At 42.4% G+C, this 17297-nt stretch overlaps 1 protein-coding gene across 1 annotated transcript in view; it reads right to left on the bottom strand.

Annotated features, from left to right (window-relative positions):
- Positions 1-17297, bottom strand: part of LOC135216856 (ubiquitin carboxyl-terminal hydrolase 16-like) — a 426609-nt gene that overhangs the window by 71565 nt on the left and 337747 nt on the right.

Here is a 17297-nt window from a genome sequence, read left to right on the forward strand (position 1 = left end):
TATACCCCTTATTTGTGGAAAATCCACCTATTCGCAGTATTTTTCTATGAGTAACATCAACAAATTCATGTTTTTTTTATCAATTTAATCATAAAATGCACTTTTTTTTTATAAAACTACTAAAAAACCAGGCACAAACACTTTTAGAAGGGTTTTCTTGAGTTTTAACTGAGGTTTCAACTATTCACAGATTCTAGCTATTCGTGAATATGGGGGAACACTGTAACAAGTGCAGCACCAACTTCACAACCTTTCTTGCAGTGAGCATTTCAATTAGTAATAAATAAATTTCAAATAGTAGTCTCTTTGAAGTACAACATATTCATTTAATATGCAACAGCCAAACCAACACCATGTACCTAGTCCAATCTTTTTCTTTACCCTTACACAAATGGTTATTTTTTCTACAAGATACAGTAGGATGTAAAAGTCTAGCTTTCACATACCAGGAAAAGTCTATTTGACTGCCTTCATATGGGATTGGGAAGATATCCTCATTGAGGAAGCATGCTAGCAATTACTGACTTACAGGAAGCTCAGCATGAACTTAACCTCTTTACATAAGAACACTGCAGTCATATTGCTAGGATAAACAAAATGTCTCTTTTAGAGGCTTTAATTTCGGAATTCTTTCAGGTCCATGGAAAGAGTATCTTCCCAATCTCAGAAAGCAATCACAAAGCCTTTTCCTGGCATGCAAGAGCCAGACTATGTCAAATCCTACAGTCACAATCGCAGGATTAGATCTACCATGGACTGAAATTGTAAACAGGCCCAGACTTCACTCCAATTGTTGTCTGGAAAAGCTGGATTGTACAAGGAATATACTAAGTTCTTCCTTATTCTGGTTTGAGTGCTTTAGGAAGAGACAGCTGGCTGCAAAGAGTAGCCTAACAAAGTCTCCCTGCCTAAGGAAAAGTCTGCTGGATGCAAGTGGGACTTGTTTCTATTAAGAAACCTTTTGACTGGAGTAAGTTGACTACCACTTCCAGGTTTTGTCAGATCTTCACTGGTGGCTCCCCAGATCAGCCAGCCATCTAAGTAGGCCACCAGTTAAATTCCTTCATTCTTGAGCTCCCATAAAATAGGAAATAGGTACAGTATATATAAAAATTTATGCAAACATTGTTTGTTCAAATTTTACAGGTCAAGGATCACCCTTCATTTGGACAAATGCTTGGGGATGCTGAAGAGTGGTGGCAAATACTAAAGCCATCTTTCTCTATGGTCCCATTTTTAAAGGGCGTCTGATTTATGGAAAAACTACTTTGTAATTTATGTATACTGTGTCCCCCAAGGGGAGGACTTCCACTTCATGTTATGCTGTAGAAAACCTCACCATGCAAATCCTATGGGGCTCCACTTCTTCCTTTCCTTGTAATACGCAGTCCAGGAGTTGATTTTTATTTCCCCTGATAAGAGGGTTCATTCAAGGAGTTGTGTGACAACTCTTCAAATAGGGTCCCACCAGATAGAGGAAGAAAGCAACAGGGAGGTTACATTGGGGAGAAAAATGTTGGAGCCCCCCAATGCTTCCTTTTAAGCCTTAATGTGACTCCAAAGAGTCACAGAGTGCTCCCAATAGGGTAGGGTACACATAAGTGTTTTGGCTACTGTAGTGAACATTGTTCTGGAAGACACTGGAAGCTCTTTAATTAGATGGAGCCTAGCATAAAATTCAGCCATGGTTGTCCTGAGATTTTTCTTATAGAGGTCATAAACTGCTGGTTAACCATGCCCAATGGGAGCTTTTTCCTCTCATAAGTGTGGGAAAATGTTGCTCATTCCTTGGTAGCATCATCAGATACTGGGATAGTGGAAAAAATGGGTTTATTTCCACCATAAAGTCTTGTTTCCCAATTATCAAAAAATTCTGAAATTCCGTCTTCATGACTGATTGTTTCAGAAGTGAAAGAGACAGAAAGATGATGCCCCATGAAAGGTTACTGGTTCTGTAAAATTGTTGTTGTATTATATTTTCCACTGAACTGGAGAAAAGCTGCTTCTATGGCTTAATATGGTTGCTTCTATTTGGCTTTCACTGATATAAGGATAACAAGTCTCCTTTAATGGTTTCTAAACTCCTACTGAAGGCGGGACTAAGCGTCATTCCACTTTATCCCAAAATTCTATATGCTCAGCCTCAATCAGTTTTTCTTTCATTAATACAACAAATTTTTAATCACTTTTCTATTTTTCATATCTAACAAACCTTCATTCGAGGTATTTTCAATCTGGTGAAAGGATGCACACTAAGGTGTCTTGCCAAGGGTTATCAGCATCATTTTCAGGGGTAGATGGTGCATACTACATTCTGATTTGAAGTTTTATTACCTGACCTGGTCTAAATTCTTATGAGTGAGAAGCTGCCTCTTCTTATCCATTCTAATTTCAAAGAGGGATCTAGACAACTACTTCAGCTTCTTTTTGGGCTTAGGTTTTTATTACCTTGTTCCCATGACCTAAAATTTTTGGCAAGAATCCCATCTCTGCCTGGGCTGACTGTGCAGCTTCTCAATCCTCTAGTTTAATGGATGAGAAATTTGTATGTATCACACCCGCTTCCATATCCAGGACATATTTATTCCTCTCAGGAATCATGGATAGCATCTCTATGCTGATGCTCAGTAGCAAGTGATACTGTTCATGATTTCCTCCCAGAATTCTTAAAGTACTGCCTGCAGAATTTTCCCATCAGGGAAGCCTGCATAAACTGATGAGCCAAGGCAGTTGTATCATCACTGCCTGGAAGTATAGAAAGTACAGCTAGTGGAATTTTCCTATCAGGGAACCTTGCACAAACTGATTAAGCCAAGGCAGTCGTATCACCAATGCCTGGCAGTACAGAAAATACAGCTAGCGGAATTTCCTATCAGGGAAGCCCGCATGAACTGATGAGCCAAGGAGTCACACAACTGCCTGGCAGTATAAAAAGTACAGCAATAGGAATTTCCTGTTAGGGAAACCTGCATGAACTGATGAACCAAAGCAGTTGTATCATCACTGCCTGGCATTATAGAAAGTACAGCAAACAGAATTTTCCTATTAGGGAAGCCTGCATGAACTGATTGAGCCAAGGCAGTCGTATCACCACTGCCTGGTAGTATCAAGTCCAGGATATATCACTAGCCCCCTAGAAGGTACAAACACTTAAGATGGGGTTGGGTGAACTCTATCAGGGTCCCCTCAATACATGATTGCTACATGAGAAAGGCAAGATTCTCATTTCACTGGCTGTATTCACTTCCTGTCAAGTATCAGGAGAGGCTCTTCGTCTCAATCGGAGGAGTTGAAGTGGGAGTTCCAAGAATGAAATGCTTTTGGAATATTGGTACAAATGTGGATTCTGCTCGGGAAGTGATGGAAACGCACTGTCATAGTTCTGCCGGAACATATACAGTAGTCTCCTTCTTCCATACTCCTACTGAAATCTATAACTCAGAGACAATTTAAAATTGAACTCTTTCATCAATTAAACGTGCAGCCAAAAGCAGATGGCATATTTCAGACATGTCCAGCCAGCAACCAAATTCTCCTTTATTCCTTCAGGAGCTGACTCATGGAAGGTAGTTATGAGGCATTTTCCAGGTGAAAAGCAGACAGCAATTCACCTTGGCACAGGTAATGTGCAGGTCCTGCATAACAGTAGTCACGTAGTGATAAAAGGAATATGTATTCAATAAAAACTACTTAGTGTTAGCTACCTATATCACTGTATAAGCTGCAAACACTTTAAATTAACACAGACCTACAATGACCACAAGTACATGTCCATAGTAAGGAAACACAATCAATGGGTCATATTCATAAAATAGTGGTAATGTATTATAAGATTAAGTCACAATTACTACAGTAACATTGCCTTAAAGGATTAACTCACAAATGCTTCTCGAATCAATTAAGACAAAACTAAATGGATATCCATACTGCATATTTATACACATTTCATAACCTATGATTACCCAGTCTATTCCCAAGCACCAGGTAAAGGTTATGTAGCCAATGGGTGACGTTAGTTGGTACATAAATAACTAATTATTGGAATTATTGTACCAAAAATAATATAGTAAAATCAGTATCTTTAAAATTTTAAAATTTTTAGCAAAGCTCACGATTACAAAAAAGTAGTTTTGTATTTCCTTAGGAAAAATATATACATCACAATAAATTCTTAACACGTGTAACATCACTACCAACAGAGAAATACCCGTTGGACATAGATCTGCATGAATGTATTCCTTTACTACTGAAAAGAAGCCTGATATCAAGGATAACTGGGGAAATGTTGACATCACCATTCCCAGACACAAGCAATCATGAATAAAAATAAATCTTACATAATACAGTACAGCTTCAAATTGAATTTCAAGTTCATTGTGTTCCTTAATTGAATTTAAGTTCAGAATATTATAATTATTGTTAATTATATATCAAGACTATTAAAACTGTATACTGTTAACTGCAAAGATGCCACTTGCAGTTTCTTAAAAAGTATTTTTAGGAAACTGAGGTCTAATTAGATGAGGCACAAAAGAACAATATATATATATTGATGGGCAATGGAAGACAAAATGATGCATGTTAAAGATAATCTTAAAAAAACATTAGACTGAAAACAGTTTGTCTTGTTGAAAAGGATTGCTGCTTCAGCCCTATTAATTTTATACAGCCTTTTCTCTATTTTCCTTATCTGATAAAGAAAATACAGAAGACTTTAAAATTAATGGAGCTGAAGCAGCAAACCTTTTCAACAAGACATGTTTGAGAGAGTCTACTCCCAAAATATGAAAACAGTCTGGAAATTCAGCAAAAACCAAGCTTAGATATAATACTTCAACTTCAACCAAAGCACAGGGGTTCTTTCTTAGGCATTATAGGCAGTCCCCGGGTTACGACGGGGGTTCCATTCTTGAGATGCGTCGTAAGCCGAAAATTGTCGTAAGCCGAAAATCGTCGTAAGCCAGAACATCGTCAAAAATCCTAAGAAAACCTTACTTTTAATGCTTTGGGTGCATTGAAAACTATGTAAACTGCATTCTTATGGCATTTTTCATGAAAAAAAAACCATTCAAATATTGATTATTTTGCATTTTTGGCGACATATTTCATCTGCCAGATGAGCGTTATAGGCGCCGTAACCCTGGAAATAATGTCTGATGAATATAATTGAAAAGCGTCGTAACCTCGGAACGCCGTAGGCCGAGACCGTCGTAACCCAGGGACTGCCTATATTGTATTTGGACATAGATCATAACACATACGTACACAACATCCAAATGTTACATAATACATTTTATTTAGAAAAGAAATAGTAGTGCACCACTCTCATAAGCATTTCACTAGTAAGAACACCACCTAGCATTAAACACACAAATTCAGCATAATTTTTTTTAAAGACTGGGGAGAATACAAGACTACTTGATATGCAGTAAGTACGTATTGTCAGTAACTTGCTTTTTACTATCCCTATGCTGAAGCTTGAAGCAACAGTGAAAAGAAATTTATAAAGCTACACACAAACATAAAACCTGCATAGGATTTCATATTAACAATTGTAAATCAATTAAATTGTAAATGACTGAATTCACACATTTTTTTCAACACTACATTTTCAGTACATAACAACAAAAAGTAACAATAAACAACACACACGAGAGTCTTATAATGTAGCAACATTTAATTCCAGCTACCCTGTGACAGAGAAAGAATTTTATCATGACACTATAATATAATTCACCAGATTAGGCATTCAAATAGATAGTACTTCAGCTTGCAGAATCAAGTTTCTAGTAGTATTCCTCATGTATCATCACAGAATGCATTAGTCTGAGCTTCAGTTCAGTTACAAGTCAACTTACCTGAGTAGCTGAGTGCAATAAAAGGGGAAGAACTGGAAAAACTAATGGCTTCGAGATGCACTGCTGAACTATATTTTGATTGGAAGAATATTCTTGTCCTTTATTTTGTGGCACAAAGGGAGGACTAGTGATACTATGCAGTTGTCTGCAAACTACCAAGGGCTGTGCACCTGCACCTGTTGGTTTTGAATGACTGTAGATGCACCAGGCTGCCTTGGTGTGGCCTTCATCTGCCATAGGGTGAAATGAAGGGGCGTTGAGGACCACATCCGAGGCAGAACTGACACTAGGTGAGGCCTGAGAGATAGAATAAACATGATGGCATCTACAATCTTCTCTGATGCCCTTCATCCTTTAAAAATTTCTTGAGGTTTTCAACAGTACATGCTATAAAAACTTTCTATGTTAACATATTTTCAGCAAAATTTTATGAATAACATCTACTGCAACAATTACTTCAGTGTTAACAGCTAAGGCTAGTAAAACAAAAGAGTAAAGGCCTACATGAACTTAATCAATAAATTTTACAACCAAAGGCCAATGCTGCAAAAATAGCAAAATAAATGCTGAAAGAAGGTCCAAGCACTTGACCTTGTGTATAAGTAATAAAAAACTACTAGCACCTTACACTTACCCACAACCTAATAGCTAAAGATTAATTGCCAAAAACTAAAAGTTACTAGAGAAATGGTGCACTCCACATATTACAATCAACTTTTTCTTACACATTACAGTATTCACCAAATTTCAAATGTACCCATATTAACAAAGCCCAACATTTTAACCCTTTCAGATTCTGAAGAAATCAAAGGGAGTCGCAAATAGTACAGCTCTTGAGATTCTGGTGATATCAAAAGACATCTATAAAAGTTGAAAAAATAAAAAAATTAATATTTTGATGCCTGATAGCACTGGGATGGTGTTGACAGTGTTGAATGATGGTTTAATTCTATCTCATGCGCAAGTAGAAGCTATTCAAAAGTAATTATTATTAAACTTGTTTAAAGCCTGTCATTAAAAGCTTTTGCCTCTTAAGTATTCCATATTTTCTAAATAAAATAAAAGGCAAATAACATACATACCACTATACTATTTTTATGATTGGTATCTTTATGGTGCAAAAACAATTTATAAATCTCTAGTAGTATAAGGATTTTTAATACTTCACTGAGCAAATTACAGGATTTCTTGTAAGCTCATGAGCAGAACACAGTGAGTGTTTTTTACCAAATATGTTTTGAACCCCCAAAAATCCAACATTTACTATAATTCTTAGCAGTTTACAATACTGAGATTAATGATTTACATAAACTTTCATTTGCTAGTAATAGTTATAAACATACTACAGTTTTTAAAATAGCACTTGCTGCTTTAGTTATGAAGCCATCTGGTCCTAGTTGCAAGAGAAAACTGCAGAGGAATTTCCCTGAATATGCTTCCATAATGTCAATCACAGTGGTGCAAAATTACTTATAGGTTTGACCGGAATATAAACCCTTTTTAATATATAAATATGCTTCCATAATGTCAATCACAGTGATGCAAAATTACTTATAGGTTTGACCGGAATATAAACCCTTTTTAATATATAATTTCAACCTTCAGGTCAGAGGAGAGTATGGAGTTTTTTTTACAAAAAATCTAACATGTAAAGCAATAAAATCTACCACTATGATGTAAAAAATTAACAAAAGCTACCAATAGGTCTATTACTTACAGACTACTGATGTTCCCAGCAATATGAAGTTTCTCAGCATTAAATGGACTAACTTAAGATTAACTCCCTATCATGTATACTTACAATGGAAAGATAATAGATTCCTCAATACTCAACTGCTATAAACAATCCACTTTGTAATTTTTTAGCTTCTGTGTACCTGTTCTATTGACTCTTGAGTCAACTACAGTACCTAATTAAAATCATCCTTTCACTCGACGTAAAACCCTGAAAAGTTTCCTATCAATGCTTCTCAACTGACTGAATCATATCAAAAATGAAAAACAATGTATGTCACTGATAACTGATAAGTCATCCATGTCTATCCATGGCAGAACTGATTTATTAAGAACATATCTAAGCAAATGTTTGCAGGGTTACTTATTTGACTTCCAATTCTCAAAATCATACAAATAATGCCTAGCTAAAAGGACAAGCATAGCCAGAACACTACTAAAGTTTTTTCTCTGCGTCAAAGGCCTAACAAAATAAAAAGCTGCGCATATTAGAAGAAATAAAAATAGCATTACTTCTAAATGAAAGGTCATATTACCTTACCTCTTTCTTACTGAACAAGTTATGAGTCACTGCTTATGAGATATTCTCTTCGAGAGATCTGAAATTATTTTTCAGGTTTAAAGGAGAAACCTATTTTCGACAGCTGCTGTGAGTCCTCACTAGAGTTACTCTTGTGGTCCCACCAATATACTCCCTCATAGACCAATGTCAAAGAATTCACTTATAGTTGGTCTTGGCCAGAATAGTGCCTGTGACCTGACACAGTGATCAAGTACAAAAGAACTCAAGGCAATACTTGGTTTTTCCTCCTTTCATCCTTCTCACATTGATTCAACAACAGTGCAAGGGTTGGCCAAATATCCATTAGTCACCAGATCTGTTAAAGAAAACTCACTACAAATTGTAATACATTTTTGATAAGGACAGCAGTGGGTTTGGGGATTCACAGCAACTACCAAAAGAAGGTTTATCCTTTGTCAAAAATGTTTCTTTAAGCATAACTTCTGTTCTTCCCTAAAGGAGAATATCCCAACAATCCTAATGTAAAAATGGTCCATGGTAAGTCAAATAAGTTATGCTTACCTTCTATTATTTAGGGTATAACAATGAAGGATAGGACAAACCAGAATCTACAATATATGTTATTCTATGTGGTTCTAAAGTGTCTCACCTGATTATGCTGGATTGGGTTATAGGATTATTGCATCCCCCTCCCCAGCAATATCTCAGAATTACGATGACATCAAAAATGACAAATTTTCTAAGACAATTTGTATTTTTCATAGCTCCAAACCTTCGGTCTTTACAATGGGATCATTTCTAGCCCCTAGCTGGATCCGGTTAAAAAACAGATGAAAGCAAGGAATCTCGTGATATCTGGCAACACATGTGTAGCTCGGGTGAGGATTGGTCAAGGACCATGCCGCTACGCCAGTCTTTTCTTTGACAGTCTGGGCGAGAGTCTTGTTAGCCCCTCTTGGCCTTTTCCCGGTTCATTGCCCGTTTTGCTTGTGTTCAGTGTGCGTGCGTGTTTGGCTGATATTATGGCTTCTCCTGCTCCTCGGCATCAATGTATGTGCCCCGGAGTTCCAGGTTTTCCGTGTTCTCGTTTTTTGGCTTTGGCAGCGACTGACCCACACATAATGTGCAGTAGGTGTCGTTCTAATTTTTGTAATATCACGAATCCTTGCACGGAATGCCGAGCATGGCCTAAAGAGCAGTGGATGTCATTTTATGGCAAGAGAGAGCATCGGAGGGTTTAGACTCTTCCTACTTGGAAAGGTTTTTCACCTCTTCCCGATGTTTCTTCTCCTGCAGTAGTCAACCCCCATAGTAGCATTGTTCTTGTGTCTCCTTCCTTTTCTTTCATTGATTCGTCGATGGAAGTATCGGGAGGCCACCAGGCTGATGTTGTAATGTAGGCCCTTCTTCCTCAGGAGTTAATTTGATTCCCGAGAAGGGTGAGGCTTTTTCATCAATCTCTTTTCTTCAAGAGTTGGAGGAGTCCAAAATGGCGGCAATTTGTAAGACGCTAGGGGGGTCCCCCGTCCTTGGAGGGGTTGCTAGCGCATTTTGTGGAGGCTTGCACCCCCCCTCCCCGGACAGGCCAGTCTATGCCCCCTCCCCCCGGCCTTGTCTTCGTGGGTAGCCAAGGTCGGTCATCTTGTATTGCTCCGCCAGTGTCTGCTGCCACTTCTTCGAGTTGGAGTGACGCCGTGGTGTCAGCCCCGTTGATGACGTCACGGAATCTGTCTTTGTGTATTCCTCCGCCAGTGGCATCTGATTCCCCCTCGCACTGAGGGGAAGCCATGACTTCACCACCAGTTGTGACGTCACTCCCATCGATGAAGTCACTCCCAGTCATCTCCTCTGATCTGCCTCTCTCAGCCGTGACGTCATCCCTGCCGCCCAGTTTGTTACATCTCCATTCCTTGTCATTGGAGCCTTATCTGGCACATCAGTCTGAGGTCATATGCCAGGCAGTGCTTCAGAGGTTGGACTCTGTTTTGGATGTGAAGTTGGCTGCCTTGTCGGTTGGGAGGACCAGTAGGAAACGTGTTGCTTCGTCCCAACCTCCTGAGAAGTTTGCATAAGAAACCAGTGCTGTCTTCCTCTCCCTTGACTCTCTTCCTCTCCCTTCCAACGCTTGATACGCCCCATCGGCGTATCAAGCGTTGGAAGGGTAAGGACTTTGCTCTTTCTTCGCCTACGAGGGAGGAACAACATGGACATATTCCCGAGAGTGCTGGTGCTTCAGGCAGTGTTAGTGTTCCTTCCCGTGTGCAATCTGCAGGGGATGCTTCGTCCTCTGCCTCGAATCATGGGCATGTTACACCCCCACCCCCCGTCCGTGCGCATCGCCAGCGTGTTGTAACCTCCCCCGCCCATGCACATAATGTAAGTGCTCCTTCTTCTCCAAGGCCTATTCGTCGCCATAAGGATCTGAAGGCGCCTGTAAAGAGTTTGAAGGTAGTGAGCGCGGAGTTGGTGCAGCAGAAGTGTTTGCCTGCCTCTCTTACTGGTGCTTCCAAGAGTTCGACTCTAGGGGATTCTCCTTTGATCTTGAGTGTTCAGGATTCCCCTCCATCTCACATTCGTACGTCCGCCTAGCCAGTGACCATTCATGGACATGTTAATGAGTCATCTGTTGGGGTAAGTGATGTTCCTGGTGTTGTAGTGGGTTCGTCTCGGAAGCCAATGCATGGACCCAGCACAGACAGGTTAGTTGGGGTTTTGGGCTGTTTGGCTGCTAACCTTTCCATTAATTTTAGTGGGGAAGGTGCCTTACTCAAGCCTGCACATCCTTCTTGTCATCGGTCTCCGTTGCCGGAGCAGGAGGAGGGAGACACGCAAGAGTTTTTGTCTTCCTTTTCGGAAGTTATTGATCTCATTCGTTGGTTTAACAATTTGGGAAGTAGGACTCAAGCTCCGTCGTCTTACACTCCTTCTTGTCTGGAAGCCTTAGTGGTAGCTACTCAGGATCCCAAATCATCTCCTCAGCTTCCCTTGTCGGGGCACGTTCAGTCAGTCTTGCAGAAGGCTAATGCCTCTGTTTCGGACGAGGACGGTTCGCTTCGCTCTAGGGGCGCTACCAAGCTACTACCTCCCCCCCCCCCCCCCCCCCCCCCCCCCCCCCCCCCCCCCCCCCCCACCCCCCCCCCCCCCCCCCCCCCCCCCCCCCCCCCCCCCCCCCCCCCCCCCCCTCTCACGAGACATATGAAGTTCTATGCTACGAGCTCTGCCTTTTTATCATCGTGCCATCTTAACCCAGACGTCATTCACCTGAAGCCCGGATCAACTTTGGAGCAGGTGAGGTCGGTGGCTCCCTCCTTGTCTCCACAAGATGCCTCAGCATTGGAATCTACCGCGGCCTCCATGTTGCAGACGGTTTCTTGGCTGGACTTCTGGTCTGTGGTTATTGCCAAGATAGCTTCCAACAGGTCCCCGGAAGGGTTGGTGAGTGCATCCTAGCTTGCCAGTCTGTTGCAGTCCGGGGGCAAGGTGTTTTCATATTTGGCTCACCTCAGTTTTAATTTATGGGCTAACCTTCTTCTGATTAGAAGGGACGCAGGTTTGTCTAGGATGGAGAAATCACTCGACACGGAGTCCTTGCTGGCATTGAGGAACAGAGATCTATTGGAGTCCCAATATTTGTTTCCTCGGACAGAGCTCAAGAATGGGATAGACCGGCGCCAAGCTGACACCAAAGGCAGACTGGTGCACCAGGCCATGTCTAAGTAGGAGTCTCGTCCTCGGAGACGTCCGGCTCATCCTCCTCCCCCTGTCCAGCAGCAGTCAAGGAGATTGTCGCCTGGTAGGCCGTCGAGGGCTTCGAGTTCAGCAGGGCCTTCCCATTCGACTCAGCCTAAGTCAGAAGATCAATGCCCCTTTCGCTCTCGTTCCTTTAAACCAAGAAGGGGCACAAGGGCCAGAGGTAAAGGGGGCTGTCGGTAGGTTCGGTGCCTCTCCCTCTCCTGCACCACAGGTGAGGGGGTGGTGAGGGGGTGCCTGGTAGGCCATTGGGCCAAGTGGCAAGAGTTATGGGGCGGAGAAGTGGGTGGTAGATTGGAGAAGTTGCAGGTGGTGGCATGCAACTTCTTGTCAGAATCACATCAGTCAGCTCATCAGTGGCAGGTTCTTCTGGGAATGTTGTCTTCCCTGGAGAAGCTGGTCCCTCATGGGCGTCTTCATCTTCGGTCTCTGCAATGAAGACTGGGAGAGTTCTGGTCTCCGGCGGGGGACTCTTCCTTTAATGGTTCCTCTGTCTCTGGAAGTGAGAGAAGACCTTCGTTGGTGGTTGGACGACCAGAATCTTTCGAAGGGTGTCCCTCTGCGTTCTCTTCCACCAGACTTCCTTCTGTTCTCAACACCTCCCTCACAGGTTGGGGGGCTCATTTAGGTGGCCTCATCACTTCAGGCGTTTGGAGTTTGGAGGACAAGCAGCAACATATCAACGCCTTGGAGTTGAAGGCAGCCTTCCTGGGTCTGAAGGAGTTTCGGGGGAAGATAGAAGGGCATTCTGTCATTCTCATATCGGACAACACCACGGTGGTAGCCTACGTGAACAAGCAGGGAGGCCTGGTTTCAGTCAACTTCACGCCTTGACCGTAAAGCTTCACCAGTGGGTGGTCAGCAATTCGGTAGAGCTCTCAGCCAGGTATATCCCAGGCAAACGGAATGTGGTCACAGACAAACTTAGTTGCCGGGATCAGATCCTAGGCACAGAGTGGTCCCTTCAACAAGTGGTGGCAGACAAGCTTTTCCAGATTTGGGGGAGACCCATGCTGGACCTTTTGCGACTCGCTTCAACAGGAAACTGGAGATATTATGTTCAGTGGTTCTAGATCCTTCAGCATTGGCAGAGGATGCATTCCAACATCCCTGGGACAACCTGGAGGTGTAAGCCTTCCCTCCGTTTTGTTTGATCCATCAGGTTCTGAACAGGCTAATGAGTTCACAGGGTCTCAGGATGACTTTGGTAGCCCCTCTGTGGCCTCAAGCGGAATGGTTCCCAGATCTGCTGTCGTTGTTGTCAAGAGGTTCCGAGGGAGATTCCCCCTTGGCGACATCTCCTGTCTCAGCCCCTGTCTCTTCGCGGTTGGAGGCTATCAAGTATCTCCTCCAAGCGAGAGGCTTTTCTCAGAGAACAGCTGGGCATATTGTCCAGCAGTCTTAGAAAGTCGACCTCCGCGGTTTACCAAGGCAAATGGGCGATCCACTGTGACTGGTGTCATAAACAGGGTTTTTCTCCACTTGCAACCTCTATTCAGCGTATAGCAGACTTTTTAACCTTACTCAGAGACGAGTAACGTTTGTCCGTTTCTGCCATTAGAGGCTACAGGGCAGCCCTGAGTTTGGTTTACGCCTTAAGGGTATCGACACCTCCTCTTCCTGGGAACTTTCCCTGCTAATTAGGGGGTTTGAGCAGTCGAGTTCTCCTAGAGAGCTCAAGCCTCCGACGTGGGATGTTTCCTTGGTTCTTAAGAGCTTCACTAAGAGTCCATATGAGCCCTTGCGTTGCTCATCTGATAGGAATTTGACGCTCAAGACAGTTTTCCTTCTAGCCTTGGCATCTTCCAAGAGGGTAAGAGAGCTCCACGGTCCGAGCTATGAGGTGAAGCACACCAGGGGTTGGAGGTCGATGTCCTTCGAATTTGTCCCAGAATTCGTGGCCAAGACCCAAAATCCCTCTGTGCATGATGACAAGTTCACTTCGTTTTTAATTCCATCACTGACTGACTTTGTGGGTGGTTATGCTCAAGAGCTTTTGTTGTGCCCTGTCCGGGGCCTGCGTTGCTATCTTAAAAGAACTCGGCACCTTACACCAGGCTGCCGCAGACATTTTGTTAGCACAGGCCGTACGAAGAAAGCAGTGTCTAAGAATACTATCTCTTTTTGGATACGGAAAACCATTAGACAGGCATACTTGACTCTTGATGATTCCACCACCACATCTGGGCAGGGTAGAGCGCATGACATTAGGGATATTGGTCCCTCCCTGGCTTTCAAAAAGAACTTGGCTGTACATAGAGTGCTGAGCACTAGTACTTGGTTACACCAGTCCACATTCACCTCCTTCCATCTTAAGGATGTTGCCCACAGATCTGCGGACATGTTTTCCCTGGGCCCTGTGGTGGCTGCCCAACAGGTTGTGTAACTCATGGTTGCCCTTAACAGGGCACCTTTGTATCTTACCTAAGATGATTGTGTGGAGGAGAGAATGAGTGAGTTGGCTGGTGTCCTTTCTCTTGTACCTTTCCTTCTTCCTTTGGGCGGTTTAAGGAATAGACACGTCATTTGCTGGACTGGTCTGATACAGGTGAGTAAGGTAGTCATACTGATAGTGTGGTCATGTAATATACAAATATCTTACCCGCTATTTGGTAGCATATGCTCCACTCCTTGGCAAGGAGGGATTGGAAGTAATACAAACCCTGGTGTCTTGGTTTGTTGTTGGACAGTCAAAGTTTCTCTTTGGTTCCCTATACAATGGTTCTCCCATATATCATTGTACGTCACTCAGGTTCTGAGTGGTTAGATATAAATTTATCTAGCTTCTCAACGGGCTTCAGTCCCTCTCCAGAAATCATTTCTTCTGGGAGCTCGACTGGTGGGTACAAGTATGAGTATCCTATTGTTAAGACCGAAGGTTTGTTCGCGTATGAACAAATGACAAATTTTCTAAGACAATTTGTACTTTTCATAGCTACAAACCTGAGGTCTTAACGTTATACTGCCTGCCTATAGCCGCCCCTCTGTTTGTTAAGTCATCCTGAGTTGGGAAAGACTGGCGTAGCGGCCTCCTACGGAGCATAAGGGGCCAGAACTTAGTATAGCACCTACCACCAAAGTATATTCAAATTTGTTTGATGTCATGGCAGCAGAGTTTAAGGAGCACTGCTTATGATGACCACCTTGTAAGTAAGATGTCTTCAACATAAGGAGGGATGCACCCAGCCTCTGGACATCATGTGAACAAGGAAGGGGAAGGGATTCTGCTTTCTAAAAAGGGTTACTAAGACAATTCAGTCCATGCAGAGAAAGTGGGTTGTTTGTGATAGGGTATAAGAAAAAAGGTCCATCTGGGACATTTACATTGACAACTAGGTAAACCAGGGGTACTTGGATCGGGGATATAAAGTCTAGGTAAACCAGGGGTACTTGGATCGGGGATATAAATTCTTATCTGTAATTCTCAGGCATAAAGTCTTGTCTGTAATTCCGAGTGCCCACACAAAAACATGGAATTTCTTCTTCAAAGAGTCCTCATTCTTGGCCAGAAATGACAAGCCAGGAAATAACAGTGCAAGTTAGGTGTGTGCGTGATGAAATGTTGTCCCTGTCAGAGAGTAAGGATGCCATGATGGCCAAGAAGATTGCCTTTTGGGATGTTGAGTTACATGTGCACGACTACTGAATTGAGATGATAAGGTTCAAGAACCTTACTTACTCAGGGACCTGGTGATGGGCAGCCTTGCAGAACCCAGTCTTTCCAATGTAATGACTGGAGAAGGAAATTGAAAACTTCAATATTTTTCTTAAATCAATGGCACACCCACACAGCACAGGCTTTGATAACACAAAGTTGTATGATTTAACTGTATGTAGTAGCAACAGGCTGCTTGTCCTCAAACAGGTAATTTAGATACGTAATGTAAAAACTGTCCCGACCAAGGTTCAACCAGCTCTCAGTGTGGAGGTAATCCAACCACATTTCCCATATGGAATGGTACTGGTGGTAAAGTCCATAGTTTTGCACCAGATACCTAGCAATGCTAGGTATAAAATCTTCAAAGTAACCTAGATTTTAAAATCAACACAGGAAGGCCAAGGCTCAGAAAGGAGGACACTTAGATAACTTTTCCTCATCCTCTCTAACTGATTGAAGCAGCAGGATCCAATGACTCAGGCCAATTTGAGGCCACTATGTAGGCAATTAGGTTGAATGTTAACAGTTTGTTCTAAACCTTCAAAATCTGGAACAATGGAGGAAAGAGGAAGAATGTTCTACACTCATTCCACTCTTATCAAAATGCACCTCTTGCTATTGCCTGATTGCCCAGGTTTGAAGACATACCCTGGAAGTTGATAGTTTCCATGTCTGGCAAACAGGTCCACTTCTGGATGTTGAAGCACATTACTACCAATTATTTGAAAGGAGGGTTTGTCTAACATTCACTCAGTCAAGGCAAACAGTCTAACATTCACTCAGTCAAGGCAAACACCTGTCTCAACAGGGAGTGTGTAATTACACTGATTGGCCTCGTGAGGTAGATTGCTGACAAGTGTCACTTCCTTGACCGAGCCATCCTTAAGAGAAACAGGAAGACTACATTGGGACGTACTATGGGGGATCCCAACCTCTTGATACATGTCATTGCTTCATATTGTCAATAACCATGAAGACCAATTGAAACATCTCCGTAAAAAAGGTGACCATCTTCCCACAACCTGACTATCCTTCGAATGGCCTCCAAATCCTGTCAAAGAAGCATATTATTTCCCACACAGATTGGGTGTGGAATCTTAGCATCCTTCCTATTCTGGTCTGAGTCTGGCTACGAAGGCAACCAACTGAAAAGGAAATCTCAACAAAATCCCCAATTATAATATGCCTATTGTATGTGAGGTGGGACTTGTTCTGGTTTATCAGGAAACCTTTTGGCTGAAGTCTGTTGACTACCACTCAAAGGTTTCATGGACACTCTCTTTTGGTAGTTCCCTTGATCAACAATCATCTCAGTATGCTACCATTTGAATGGATTCTTTTCTGAGTTCCTGGACAACTATAGCTGCAAATTTCATAGATTCTCTGTTTATACCTAACCCAAAGAGTGTGACCTTGACTCTTACCTAACCCTCTCTGTACGAAGTTGAAGGACTGGGTGAAAGCAAACTGTAATAGGGACGCATTATTATTTCTCTTTCAGACTGACAGGGGTGGTCAATTCCAATATACTAGGACAGCAATAGTCATCTGGAAATTACAGGAAACAACCCTTTCATGCCCTCAAGTGTACTTCATGAAATTGTAGAGCGCCTACATAGGATTTGCAAGAAAGGTTTTGTAACTGCAGTCAAAACAGTCCTAGAAGACTCTGAGAGTCCCTTGTGATTACAAAGCTAGGACAGAAAAAAGGTAGACTCTTGCAAGGAACTCTGGAGTGGCTGTCCCATCTGAGATTTGGTCCATAGGGGCACCA

Source organism: Macrobrachium nipponense, chromosome 11, assembly GCF_015104395.2.
Source record: "Macrobrachium nipponense isolate FS-2020 chromosome 11, ASM1510439v2, whole genome shotgun sequence".
Taxonomy (NCBI): Eukaryota; Metazoa; Arthropoda; class Malacostraca; order Decapoda; family Palaemonidae; genus Macrobrachium; species Macrobrachium nipponense.